Here is a 14946-nt window from a genome sequence, read left to right as displayed (position 1 = left end):
GTACAATTATTCAATTCAAAAATTACTTCAGAGCCTGCTTTAGAAAAGGCCATAGGTTCACTACTAGATCTTAGCCCTTTCCACTTGACCTACTCTGCACAAATTTCAGTTTGAATAGGCATATAAATCCAGCTTTAAAAGACATTGTTATAGCAGGGAGGGTACTCTCTTGGTATGGAGTGTTGAATAATATCATTGCTTATTCTCAAACCATACCCCATCTCAGAGAGGGTTGCCTCACATTAAAATAATTCCTTTATAAACAGTTTGCTCTGAGCTCAGCAGCTCTAAATTATACATTCAGCAATGCACTCTGTTAATCTGCTGTTGTGACATCTTGTTTCTAGCTCCGTAAGCCTACACCCATGTGTACACAAACACATGCACACTTAGGCACACACATTTGCTAAATATGTCCGTGGATCTCAGTGCCAGAACATCAGCCCGGGAGAGCTGTTTTGTTTTTCCATAGATGCACTTCAACATAGTTGCAACAAGTCAGAGTCGCCCACAAGCTGTGCTGCAGCAGACTCTTACCTCTGGAAGAGTACAGCTGTGTGAGCCATGCGGGTAAGAGGGGAGCTCCTGCTGACAGGAATTCCCAGGGCCACTTGGGATGGGGACTCTGCTCACCAGGAGATGGGCAAAGCCACTCTCCCATTTCACATCAGACAATGCCAAGTTCCTTAATCTTGCTGTATTTTTTCAGTTTCATGTTTCTACTGACCATAGATTTCACTTGTCATACACCCCTGCTCAAAGTGAGTGAAGGGTGCACAGACAATACAGCAGCACATGTGTCTGCACTCCCTTTGTAATGATGCAAATGATGGTGCAAAGTGAAAGACAAGGGCAAATTATGTACCTTGGGGCATTTTGTGAGCCTTTACAGGCAACATTGATTAATTACTGACATAAACAGCCTGATTAACATAGTAAGATAGTAATCAGTTCTCAAACCTTTTGTTGGCACAACAGTAAATCAAAGGAAAGTGAAAATGCAGAAATGAAAGTTGTATGTTTCTGTATGTCTGTATATACATATACAAAGATAGATCTCCACAACATTGGTAGAAGGGAGGAATAAGTATCAGCAAGGAAAGCCTGGTGTTTTTCCTTATGTTATCAAATGTGTAGAAAAACCTGTGATTTATTTTCCATATTTTAGATGCAACTACTCAATGTATGCTGTGCAGCTGTGACATAAAACTTCTTTCAAAGACGGCTAACGCTAAAGAAAGATATGGCAAATATGTGACCTGTGCTCTGGTTTTGTAAAATATTTTTCTAATTTCATCGCTCCAGGACAGAGCTTTATAACTTAAGCCAGAATCGTTGAAAAATGTTGCTGCTTTGCTACTGCAGGCAAAATCTGTACAGAATAGGATTTGTAATATATACAAACTCTCAGACAGTTCCTTTAAACTTACGGAAACTCCTATAATAGAGTTTTACTGAAGTCCAAAATAAGTCCTGGCCAAAGTTTTTGCTGAATATGTTGAATTCTAAAGCAGGCCTGGGTCTCAGCATGATTTTCCTACTGTCTCCTGAACAAAAACCACCTTATATTCCACCCAGGAGCATAACCCATAAAACACGCACAATAAGACGTATAGAAATCCATCTCTCCCAGCCTAATGAATTTAATCAAGATCAACAGTTGTGTGAGATCAGTTTTGGCAGAAACTTGTGCAGGTGCAGATTTCTATTGTTGTTCAGTCAAACCATTGAACAGGAGCTCTCTTGTGCTTGAATAACCTCTACCTTTCTTTCCGAGGTTTTAATGAGTGAGCGGCGTATGTTATAGATGGAATATCATGCATGACACAAAGCACACACACCATGACAGACACCATAGGATTCATGGGGTGGGTTTTTTGGAAATGTTTTGAAAGTCAATATACAGCCTCCTGTCCTACAACTGTCTTAGCTGTAGATTCTGAATACGAAGGATATTACCCGGGTAAAGAAGGTGTGTAGGCAGGAGAAAACACACAGAAAAGGGTGTTTTTCTGACAACATTCTTCCCACACTGAGGGTGCATCCATGTCATATATCTGGTCTTGTTTGTACCAGCCAAGGAAGACATTTACAGCCAGGTATCTCCCATTTTCCTCCTTCTCCTTGCCTTCCAGCACTGTCACTACTTCTTATTGGCAGTTTCTTGCCACTGTGATATATTAGAGCCCATTTTCCAGGTACAACACAGAAATCAAGGTTTTGGTAAAAATGCTTCATCTTGCCCTTGCTAGGGCTTTTATGCACCCAAATGTCCTAAGGTGTTAGGGGAGCTCCTCCAAAGGAAGATTCCTGTATTTCCTGCTTGATGTTGACGTCAAAAAACACAGCTATTTTCTTCATGGCAACTTCCTTTTTGAGAACTGTAGGGCCTTCAACATAACCCTTCAGCTAGGAATGTCCTGCTCTAGGGACGAGCACGGGGCTGGTGCTGGCAGGCAGACAGGCGTACCCAGCTCGCAGCTGGGGACTGATCCAGAACCCACCAAAGTGAGTGTAAAGATGGTCATTGACTCTGGTGAGGTCTGGACCAGATCCCTGTGGAAAAATATTCTCACTGTGAACTATACACAGGGAAATTCCATTTATAGAGGAGTTAAATGAAATGTTCAAATTGCTTCAATCCACAAGTAAATTGCATTTCTACTTATAATTAATTTTGCCTTATAGGCCCCAGTCCAGTCAGACACTTAAGCACCTGCATATCTTTTAGCTGATGAATAATTCTCTCAGAGACAGTGTTACCAGGTTGCTTAATCTGGGCAGAAATGAAAGACTTTTCAGTGAAAAATAAGCAGTGTTTATTTATTTTACTCAGAGACGTATGATCTGTACAATCTTGCAGTAGCACGTGATTAAAAAAAAGTGACATTTCCAATCATACTTTTACTGCCTGTGTGCTTGGGAAATTAGCTAGCTTAGCTTTTAATATGCAAACATATAACTTGGTTCTTTTCTAGAAACTACACCATTCAATCCTTTTTTAGCTAATATTCTCCCTTAGTTTGTGTGTCACACAGTTTTGCAAAAAATGTTGTTTAGATATGTTACATTTTATAGCATCTCTTGTTTAATGGAATTATAAGAGAAAGTTAAAACGCAATTTTATTTTCAGCTGCTCACAGATGGCATCTTATGTTGCCAAAATCACCTAATGCAGCTTTTGTCTGCTTGCAAAATCCGGAATTTATTTCTTGAGTTCCAAATTGCATGTAATAAGCATTTTTGTGTCTGTATCAGCTGTATCTGATAGCTGAATTTTCAGATTTAGAGATGTATCTGTACTTTTAGTTTATTTTTGTCCCCCAACTGCAAAAGTAAACTTCAAAACCATTGCTTTGGTTAGTCCAAGTATTTGAACTTCCCAGTGGTTGCTGCCATATGAAAACATAGATATATATTTAAATACATGCTGCACTTTCCCTGCCCCAGACAGATATCTGGCCATTTCCCATCTGCTGACTGTGACCTGGAGCATTTTTCTGTCCCTGTCTTATTAGTTTGGGCTTTTGCTGAGGTTCAGTAGCTCACACATGCTGATCCATGGATTGTTTTTATTGGCAAACAGGTCCATCATTAACAATCAGAAACTATAGCATCTGCTAATTTAAGTGGGAACCACATCCTGTTGTACATTACGTGTTTAGCAGTGTGGGCATTTATCAAAACAAGGATTAAGTGAAATACACATGTGTGTGATATTAAGGATATTTCAGGCTATAAATAACACATTTCATTTCTCTTCATCTTTAAACTCACATATGCGTTTTACCATAGGGAAAAAATTTGTCTAAATCTTTCTGGATAGTTTAGCACTGGAAACCTTGGTCAATACAATACTTGTCTGTTAAAATCATTTGCATGCCTTTTTATGGTGGGTGGGCTGCCCCTACCAGCAAATACAAAAAACTATGGGGGGTTTGAAGACTGCAGAACTGATGTAGCATATCTCAGTGGCATGCGGCCTGTGTGGATTTTTGCTTCCAGCAGCTCAGAATTGCAAAGTAATGATTTAATTTCATTTAGAAACATATTTTCAATATTTTAATGGTACCAGCAACAGCACAAATTACCCCAAACATTAACAAGTACCCCTAGTAGAAAGGAAACTTTTTTTTTAAACATTAATATTTAGAGATTAAAATCACACTGCCATATTTGGGTTGGTTAGATGACATGGGCATTAGTTACTCATAAATTGGTTTATGGCCCAGCATTTAAAAAGTACACCAAAAATGCTCGGTTCAAGACTGGTGTTGAGGGGGTTCCAACCTGATGGTTTACTGGCTTGTTCCTAGAACAACTGGCATTCAGAGAAAACATAAAGTATCAACAAGACTTGAAAAAATTAAAGCTTTGAAACAAAATTTCTCTGGAACCATGAGAGCATGCAAAGCTCCAGGAAGGCAGGGTAGATGCAGAGGCTGACAGTATCTCACTGCTTTACCACACAACCACCTGGGAAAAAAGACAGCTGTCACTGCTCCCAGGGAAGTGGCTCTGGGTACCTGCATCCCTTTTAGAAGCTCTTGTCTTGGTTTTTAATGGACATGTAATGCATGCCAGCTTCATCAAAACCTAAAGACCTTTATCACTAAAGAAGGAAAGAAGTTTAATCACAGATAACTCAAGACCAAGTGGAGGCTGGATGAAAAGCTTATTGAAGTCAATGGGAAGGCTCCTGCTGGTTTCTCTGAGGGGTGGATTGGGTCCCAGCTTCAGGCCTCTGAAAAAAATGCAAAATTTGTTTAGTTTTGTGCTTTTGAACATTGCTTTATTTTCTAAACAGAGGTCACAAACAGTTATGTGTCTGTTTCTGTGATCCTCTACTCTTATGAAGTCATTCCAGCTCTTCTATCAGTAAACTTGTTGTAATATATTTCATGCTTACTCTTCAAAGAAATGTTAACATTCACAGATAAAAGACTCTGTACTCTGTCCATGCCACAACTGTCACCAGAAACCCAGGAATGATGACATGAGCGGATGATAAATATCCTTACACAAAAAACCTATTTTTCACAGGAGCCATAAGCAAACCTTTGTTGCCCTCCCTATCTGTGAAGCAAGGGACGTGTCCTCCCATAGCGATGCCTTTGGGCCGGCTGACGCCAGGCGACGGAGCAAAGCCCCTGCCCAGGGTCTGATCTGCCACGGGGAGCGGGCGAGTGGAGTCAGCAGCGTGCCAGTCATTGACTCCCTGCCGAAAGCACACCGTCTCCCGCATCAAAAAGGCACCAGGAGCCTTCACACAGGTCTGCACTCTGTAATGGGAAGATTTTCTTCAAGGGTTCGGAAGACAAATGAAGCTTTTATCTGCTTTCCAGCCCTCTGCAATAGGAGTTTATGTTAAAGCCACTTAACTCTCTAGAGTGCGGCCCTGTGGATTACCTGTTTGTGTGAATGGAGTACATTACCTGATCACATGAGCGCTGGGGATAAGTTTTCTATAACTAGCTTTTCTTTGAAGGGATCTTCAGCTACTTCAGGATTCTCACAAAGAAGTGCCCCGAAAGACTCAGGATTAAGAATAAGCAATCCTTCACTTTGGCTTGTGTTTCGCTGGCCTCATTTATTTAGCTTTACTTACTTACTTGGTCACTTATTTGTGTATCATAACAGCAGAATGAGGAATAAACCTTCCAAAGTATGCAGCTCCTATAACCTTTACAGCACCATGGGTTAAATATTATATAAAGAAGGGAGTGAGTGTCATAAAAAGAAATAACTCTTTCTGAGCTGCAATTCGAAAGACTGTTGGTAATTTTATAAGAGTTCTGAATTTCAATTGCTAGAGTTAAAAATATTATTCTACCACACCTTTTTTTTTTTTTTAAACCACATTAAAAATAATTAGTTCTGCAGAACATTTTAAAATTAAAATAACGATGAGGGATGTATAAGCTATTTAAAAACACTTTGGATGATACACCCTTTTTCAGGAAATTGCACATGAAGGAGTAGAACTGGGGAAGTTTGAACACGTGAGTCTGTGTTTAGGGGGCCTGGTGAGTTCTCCCTCCAGGCTTTAAGCTTACCCCACACACGGTGCTGTCTTGGGATGCCCTCAAAAACTGCTCAGCCACCCCCCAATTCTTTACCCCTTTTTGCTGCTGGAGGACACACCTATGTGTATTGTCACCATTACAAGTGGGGGGAGCTCCTGGGTGGAGGGCACAAGGTCCCTCACACCACCACCAGCTCCACTAATGCATCACTTCAGCCACTGAAGCCTGGCTGCCCTTTCCCTGGAGATGTCCAGCAGCCCATCCTCTGGGATAGTAGCCATGCTACAGTGTATGGGCAGCCCACCATTTTTGCTTTGGTAATACCAGTTTTCTTTTGGTACCCAGCTGTCACAGAGTGGTTGTGAGCACTCAGAAGCCTCTGGTTGCTAGTGGGTGAGTCTATTTTTCTCTTGCTGGGAGCTTTAAGTGTAGACAAGCACTTGCAGTCCCTTGAGAAGACATTTTGTTTGACAAGAGGCAATGTGATGGTGAGGAGTGGAACTGCTCATCCCAAAGTTCTCAAGACCTGTTAAAAACAAAGCATGAGAGAAGGGATTAATAGCGTCAAGCTGCCTTTCTCGCCAGAAGAGCAATGGAAAGCAAAAGGAGATACATCCCAAACCTCCAGAGGGTATGAGCTAGAAGGGAATATTTTTGAAGGAGAAAAGAGTTAATTTTTCTGATCAGCAGGTTTTCTTTCTCTAGTGATAAATTTAAGGTAACTTTATAATGTTCCTTTAAATCTGAAAACTGTCTGCTGTCTGAAAAGTGATTCCAGCACTGTGCCCTTGTTCACACTGAGTGGTTGTGTACAAGAGCCTGTCTTTCTTGGAAAGACATTATAGTTTTTCTTCCTTGTCGTGTTCTAATAAATTAAAAGGCCATTTTGACTGCAAGTCAGTACTTCTGTATAGAAATAACATAACTTATCACTCATCACTAGCAATAATACACTGCCTGAAGACATTCCTTTGTCAAGCCTGTTGGTGATCAGTTTATGCCCTAAAGGATTTACTTATGACTCAAGGTAATGCAATTTCAGATGATATTTTTATTCATAAAAGTACAATCTCCCTTTGAAAGAATCTGAACAAATCACTCTAGTTACATCTTGTGACAGTGAGACACCTTCTCTTCAGAACTAAATAAAGCCAAACTCCAGACTGACAGGATGGACTGTGACAGTGAGCAGGGCAGGACAGATGGAGAGAAGAAAGACTAAGGAAGCATGTTACACACCCCTTGCTTGCTGTCTGCAACATTAAATGACACACAACTCCACTACAGTGATATATCCCTATTCTTCCATAGATTTTTGTACTTATGGTGAATAAAATTAAAAAGTGGCAGTCCTGTTTTATGCGCTTCCTTCTTTCTTGTTCTCAGATAAATTTAAAAAAAAAACCCCACAAACCATATAACTGTTTTATTCTTACTTGTTTATAAATGCTACTTCCCCAGTATTTTTTTTCCTGAGGATTATGTCTAGTCATTTGGTAGTATCTCATCAACTTAAGTAAATAAATAAACAAGAGATCTTTTCCTAGGAGACTCTGTGGTTGCATTGTGTAATTAAATAGAAAACATTTGGCAGGTTTGACTAAACAATGACTGTGCTTCCAAATGCTGATGGTGTAAATCAAACTGAAGGAAAACATGTCATGTTTGTCCATTTCATGAGGACAATTAGGGTCTTGTGGTGTTATTTTTTGCTTGGATTTGGCCTTAATTCTCTTAATTTTGTACAAAGAGGATGACCAAATCTGAAAAGATCTGAAAAGACTGCAGTCTTGCCAATTAAATATGCAGAAAAGCTGAGCTGGTGACTTCAATTTAACCGCACAGTTGACACTGTGCTTGTATTTCAATATTTCAGTTGCCTTTGGCAATGAGATGAGAATAAAATGTATCTCTGAACTAACAGCCAGCATCTTATTCTCAGAAATGTAACTACAGTTGTGTAAAATCTTTAGCATACACCAAAGCAGAAAGGGACTTTGCAGAGCCACGTGTCCAGAGCCCTTTGTGAGTCAATTCTGCTTTGCACTGAGACACACATGTGCTAGGTACTTGAGTTTGCAAAAGTAGATGCTGACTTTGGGCCCCATTTTGTGAAGATCAAGCCCTTAGTATCAAGTTAGTATAGAAAGAGTGAAAATCTACAGACAAAACAAAGATTAGAGCTTGAAATGCACCACTTCTCCCTTCAGAAAGAGTCTGCCAGAAAGCACAGTAAATTTAGTCACAGTACAATGCCTATTACTCTCAGCGCGTGATTAAAGCTGCTTTCCCTTGGACCACACACACATGTAGTCTGTGCCCCTCTTGGGAGAAATGTCTCCTTCTGCCCACGGCCCAGATGAATTATAGTCACAACCACTTTGAAGATTTACAGAACACACAAAGGGGCAACCTGAAACAATAATGGTATTTCCCCGAAATGCATCTCTTCTCAATGAAGGCATTTTCTTGGGAATATGCAAGATGTGATTGCAGTTTACTGAGACAATGCTCATTATTATGAAGGCATTTCAGAAAGAACTTGAATTTCTCATTACTCTAAATCCCATGACTTTATAACCTGGTGCAAAAATCCTGGGGAAAAGGTGTGGGAAGCTGTGGGATGATAGATCCTCAGTGATGTATTCTGGCTCTGTGACATGGCAAAAATCATCCAGTGTCCCCATTCTGGCTGAAAGCTCCCTGTCCTCACTCCCATGGCTGAATAACTACATCTATCAGGGAATTTGTCCTGTGCATGATCTCTTTTCCCTGGGGAGTTACCAACATGTTTTTAAAGATGGTGCTTTAGGTCTGGAGTTCTACACAGAAAAATATATTCAGAGAATTTAGTGTGTCCCTACGAGCTGGTTCTCTAGGTACTTGAATTTTGGGCTAGCTCACCCGCCTTGGGACCTGGGCTGATCCTGCATTCCACTTTAACCTAGATGGGAATTTGCCCTCTTTTCAGTGAGGAAGGAGACTTTACTGTGTCAGTGCTGACAGTCTGTATTTATCTGCAAAAGCTGCAATCTCCTGGGAAGGACTGTAGCACAAAATGGCAGTGTCAGCAGACCTGGGCATATGTACCATGCAGTGAGTCATGGGGATGAGATGTCGCCATGAAATAAAATTTCTTCCAAGAAGACTCAGTTTGTCAAATCTGCATCCCGCTCCCCCCGCTTCTTCAGTGACAGGGAAGACTATGGAGCAGATCATCTTGAGTGCCACCATGCAGCACATAGAGGACCACCAGGACATCAGGCCCAGCCAGCATGGGTTTGTGAAAGGCAGGCCTGCTCGGCCCACCTGGTCTCCTTTTTTGACCAGGTAACCTGACTAGTGGGTGAGGGAAAGGCTGTGGATGTAGTCTCTCTGGATTTCTGTAAAGTCTTCAGTACGGTCTCCCACAGCATGTTCCTAGAGAAGCTGGTAGCTTACAGCTCTTCTCTGGTTTATACACCATCTGGATGGCTGGGCCCAGAGAGTGGTGGGGAATGGAGTTACATCCACCTGAGGGCTGGTCACAAGTGATGTTTCCCAAGGCTCAATATTTGGGCCAGCCCTCTATTAATATCTTTATTGATGATCTGGACCAAGGCATCAAGTGCACTCTCAGGCAGTGTGCGGACAACACCAGGTTGGGTGGGAGTGTTGATCTGCTGGAGGGCAGGAAGGCTCTGCAGAGGGTCTGGATAGGCTGGATCGATGGGTCAAGCCCAATTGTGTGAGGTTCAACAAGGCCAAGTGCCAGGTCCTGCACTGGGGTCACACAACCCCAGGCAGCGCTACAGGCTGAGGGCAGTGGTTGGAAAGCTGCCCAGCAGAAAAGGATCTGGGGGTGCTGGTCAACAGCAGCTGAACATGATCCAGCTGTGCCCAGGTGGGCAAGAAGGCCAATGGCATCCTGGCCTGGATCAGCAGTGGTGTGGCCAGCAGGACCAGGGCAGTGACCGTCCCCCCGTACTCGGCACTGCTGAGGCCACACCTCCAATCCTGTGTTCAGTTCTGGGCCCCTCACTGCCAGAAAGACATTGAGGGGCTGGAGCGTGTCCAGAGAAGGGCACCGGAGCTGGGGAAGGGTCTGGAGCACAAGTCCTGTGAGGAGCAGCTGAGGGAGCTGGGGGTGTTTAGCCTGGAGAAAAGGAGGCTCAGGGGGGACCTTATGCCTCTCTACAGCTGCCTGAAAGGAGGCTGTAGCCAGGTGGTGGTCAGCCTCTTCTGCCAGGCAACAAGAAACAGGGTTCAAGTTGTGCCAGTGGAGGTTCAGGCTGGACATCAGGAAGAATTTTTTCACTGGAAAGGTGGTTAAGCATTAGAACAAACTACCCAGGGATGTGGTAGAACCACCATCCTTGGAAGTGTTAAAGAAGTGACTGGACATGGCTCTCAGTGCCATGGTCTTGTTGTTGAGGTGGTGGGCGGTCAAAGGTTGGACTTGATGATCTCGGAGGGCTTTTCCAATCTTAATTATGCTATGACTCTATGAACTATGGAGTTCAGGGTAGGCATTGTTTTGGCTATGGCTTGCTTTGGGAATCTGGAAGAGTCATCTGTAAAAGCAGGATCATCTCCAACAGGTTGCCAAGTGAAGACAAACCTGGACAGCCCCTCTGAAATCTCTTCCTACTGATGTTTGTTATGATACAGTATTGAAGCCTAAAGGGTTTTAATAAGTTTAAATAAGGTTGCTTTAAGGCAGCAAATTTTCCAATTTTATATCAGATGGCTCCTCAGACTTTGCCAGTAGATCAAGCCCCACCATTTGTAATTTATTTCCAGTGAATAAAAGGTACTTTGAGAGAAGTATTTGCTTTCCATTGAAAATTTCAATACTTAATTAGACCCAAAAAGGAAAAGGCCTAAACCTGAAAAGATTCTGGAGTTCGTGCAAAAAATGTAGAATGTTCTTTTGAGATGATGCCACAGTGCCTCATGAGAGATGCTGTTCAGTTGCTTCAAGTCTCCACGCATTTTAAGGGGACAGATTCCAGACCGAAGGACCTCTTTCACAATGCAGCAAGGATGCCTCCTAGTAAGTTCTTGTCCCTCAGCTAGAGGCCTGCTTTGCAGCATACCCTGCTTGCAGCAGATAGTGGATGTATGTGGCATTACAGTCACAGTTCTTACAAGGTTCCATGACAGCATTTTTAATTCACTATTTGGTGTGTCAAAACACTCCTGGGGAAAATAAAAATAATCTCAAATTTGTCCTAGTAAAAAGTCTGACAGGTGGACTTCTCCCTTTTTTCTATGTATTTGACCTTCATATGTAGCCCTTCATGAATTTTGACATGTGTTTTGACAACTGATTGAAGTCAGGCTCTTGAGCTTTTCCCAGGCATCCCAGGGGAGCAGGTGATGTGTATCAAACCCTTTTGGTCCCATTCTTGTGGGAGGTGTTTAGAGAACAAAGAACCCAAATCCCCAGCTGCCAGTGGGGGCATTGGGGGTTATCCTGAAGACTGAACCAGGAGAACACTGTGGTAAATGGAAAAGTTTGCCCACTCTAAACTCTTCATCAGAGTCGAGTTTAGTTTTCTGCAGAAATATTTTCACAGATCAAATATGACATTTGTTTTAAATTAAACCAATTTTAATACAGAAACTGATTGCATGTAATTATATGTAATGAATGCATTGTTAATACATTTATGATCTTTAAGTTACCTGTCATTGTTAAAAGTAAAATATAAGTAATAATAAAAGATCATACTTTATTGTAGTAAATTCACTCATTTTCTGAAGAACTTGAAAAATGGAATTTGGGTATTTCTACAAGATTTTGTTCAATTTTCATTCACTTATGATTGTACTTCTGGTATTTTGATTACATGTACTTTCTGTCTAAATTACCAGTCCAATAATCAGACTACATAGGATGTGGAATTATATCACTTGAGTTTTTAGGAAGTGCTAGTAAGTTTGTAGAACTTGCACAGAAGTCATTAGTGTAGATCAAATCTTTTCATGTGGGGTGCATGGAAAACAGGTGTTATCAAGGGTTTCTCTGTGTTCCTGAAGCAGCAGCCCACATCGTTGGGGTTATGTGGCCACCATGTGGTAACACAGGGAAAAACTGAATTTTTACTTTTACTTTGCATGTAATTTTTCTGTAAATGACTTGCAGAAGTGCATACATTCATTTTCTCAAGGACATTTCTTGAGTAATTTCCTCCTCATTTACACTATTAAATCACTGAAAAAATAGGCAATCTACATTGCACTACCTGAGTCACAGTATGAATTATCCTTGCAATGGAATTTCATCTGTCTGCATGAATGGCAAGTCTATTAGGGAAGAAAATAATTCCTGTGTAACTTCCAAAAACACTGATGATTAAATAGAAAAACCCAGTACCTGTACATCAGTTGATAGACAGAAAATCATGACATTGAAAAGATGTAGAAAACATGCATTTGAATTTGAAAGAAAATATAGTTTAATAGAGAGCTGTTAGACATCTCTCAAGAGTAACAGGTGGGCCCAGAAGCAGCAGAAAACAGCTCAGAAAACCTTCAGCTCCTTCAGCTCCAGAAAACGACTTCTTCATTCATCTTGTTTGCATAAATTGAAAATCCAGTTTCTAAATTCCTTTGGATGAACACAAGTAATAATTTTAAGGATATAAATGGCAATTTTTCTTTTTTGTACCAATAGTAACCATTATTAATTTCTGGTGACGTGGTTACCTTTACTGTTCAACAACTGGAAATCTGAAAGGAAAGTAGATGAGGGTCCTGCAAGGATCTAGGAATTGAAAGGTGAAGGCAGGCACATTGGCCTTGCAGTGACTGTGCATGACCTGGTTCTCTGAGCCACTGGTACCACCAAACACATAAAATAAAATGCATCTGTTCACAGCAGGATGGAATTTCTCTGAATGTCCAGCTGGAAATAACACCACAAAGACAGATGGAATTTTGGAGTGATTTTCTTGCTATCCAAAGTTCACACTGCTCCAATGATATTGCATTGCCTCCATGAAGATGCTTTAGGTTTAGAGAACATTTAAAAAATCATATAAAAAGAGCTGAATTATTCCGGCTATATCTATAAATACTAAGTCTGTCTTTGTCCTCTAGGTACAGATGGGCTTTGTTGCACCAGCAAATTTCCTCCAGGCCTTCAATGTACTCTGGAACAAGAGGATAATATATCTGTTTTGTGTTGGCTTGTTGTTTTCATCTTTGATTACAAGAAAGTGAAGAAGGCATGCCCGAATTTCCATTTCCCTGAGTCTTCTGTGTTCAGGGACACAAGTCCTTGAAACAGTTAATGAAAGACCAAGGGAGAAAGGTTTGTATGAGCTCCCTGTTAAATATTGGCAGATATCACTACGAGACACATTTATTTCATGTTAATGCTCAGCCAACATTAACTTGTACAGCAAATATTGACCCAAACAATGGCACTCTGGCAAAGGAATCATGAGTTGCAGTTTTGTGATATGTTCCACTCCCAAACACCTCCCATTTAGTTTTCTGCCAGCATATATTTTGGGATAGGATAATGTATGATTTTTCTCTTTCCTGTGATTCCTTACTAAATCAGTTGCCTTGCACAGACTACATAGGTTGCCTTGGGTGACTGAAACTTCCAAATTAAGGGGTTTAGGATAGTAGGGCTAGAAAGAGCTGCTCCCAGGCAAATTCTTGTTTTTGTTCACATCCTTTCTGAGTGTAAACAAGTCAAAAAACCTTCATCCAGTGAAGATGATAGGCATATAATTAATACTGTTTACATTCAGCAAAATACATAAAAATACTTGAAGAACTGAACAGAATTAAGCATATGCTTATGTGTTTTGCTGACTCAGGCTCTTTATACATAAATATCAGCTCTGACAAAGGGTGTAATAGTACTTAATGCTTATTCCTCTTTTCTCTACTTAGTATTCAAAGGAAAGATCTTTCTTTTTACTTGAAGTTGAAGGATAATGATGCATTTAGCTATTCACTACCTGTAGGCACTAATGCTATAAAGCACTCTAAAATCCAAGAACTTATATATATATACACATATATCTGGTTTAACATTTGTTTATTTGTATGTTTATCCCATCCATTTAGTTATGTGTAATGTTTCCTATTGATAAAGGAAAGGTTGTGCCTTTGTGCCTTTTAGTCAAATCTTGATTGATAAGTTTGCCAATAAATGAAGCAAAGAGAGTTTACATCATCTTTGACTAACAGACTAACACCTTTCTTCTGTTTATTGAAAACTTATGAATACTTTTTAAACTTCTTATGATTAGGTGATATGTTGTCTGATAAATTTTCTCATAGGGTCAGAGTGATGACTATTTTTGTAGTTATTTATCTAATAGTAGAACAGAAAATAGAAATTACAATCAAAGGAATATTTATGTCTTAGTGTCTGGTTTTGTAGCAAGCAGCTTCCAAACACAGTGATCAAGTCTTTGATGTCTTACTACAGAAAGAATGTCCTTTGAAATTCCTGCCAGATATAGGCCAAAACTTCAACTCTTCTCTCCTCTCCTCTCCTCTCCTCTCCTCTCCTCTTCTCTCCTCTCCTCTCAACTCCCATTGCCACCTGCAGTCCAGCAGATTAAATAGTTCTGCAGAGTATCCCATTCCCGGCAGCTTAAACTCCTGCTTTTTACATCCATGCACTGTAAACACGTAACCCCAGGATGCGTTTTGCCGGGTACACCAGCTGGTGCTCTGCTTCCACCAGGGAGCACTATTCCACCGCTCGCCATCCCCCTCTTCTCTCCCACGCGACCTTAACCATTCACTTGCAAAACGTGCGGTTTTATGCGCACGGGTACAGTTCTTTGCGGACAGATATTTAACAGGATGCTTTAGTTATGTGGGGCAGAGCCAGACAGACAAAGCAATTACCCTTTTGTCTAATTGCTAACTTGCCGCTGCTCTATTGTACGGTAGAACCACG

Source organism: Corvus brachyrhynchos, unplaced genomic scaffold (genome assembly GCF_000691975.1).
Source record: "Corvus brachyrhynchos isolate BGI_N302 unplaced genomic scaffold, ASM69197v1 scaffold363, whole genome shotgun sequence".
In the NCBI taxonomy this organism is placed as follows: domain Eukaryota; kingdom Metazoa; phylum Chordata; class Aves; order Passeriformes; family Corvidae; genus Corvus; species Corvus brachyrhynchos.
The sequence above is the reverse complement of the archived record's forward strand: the minus strand, read 5'-3'. Positions refer to the sequence as shown.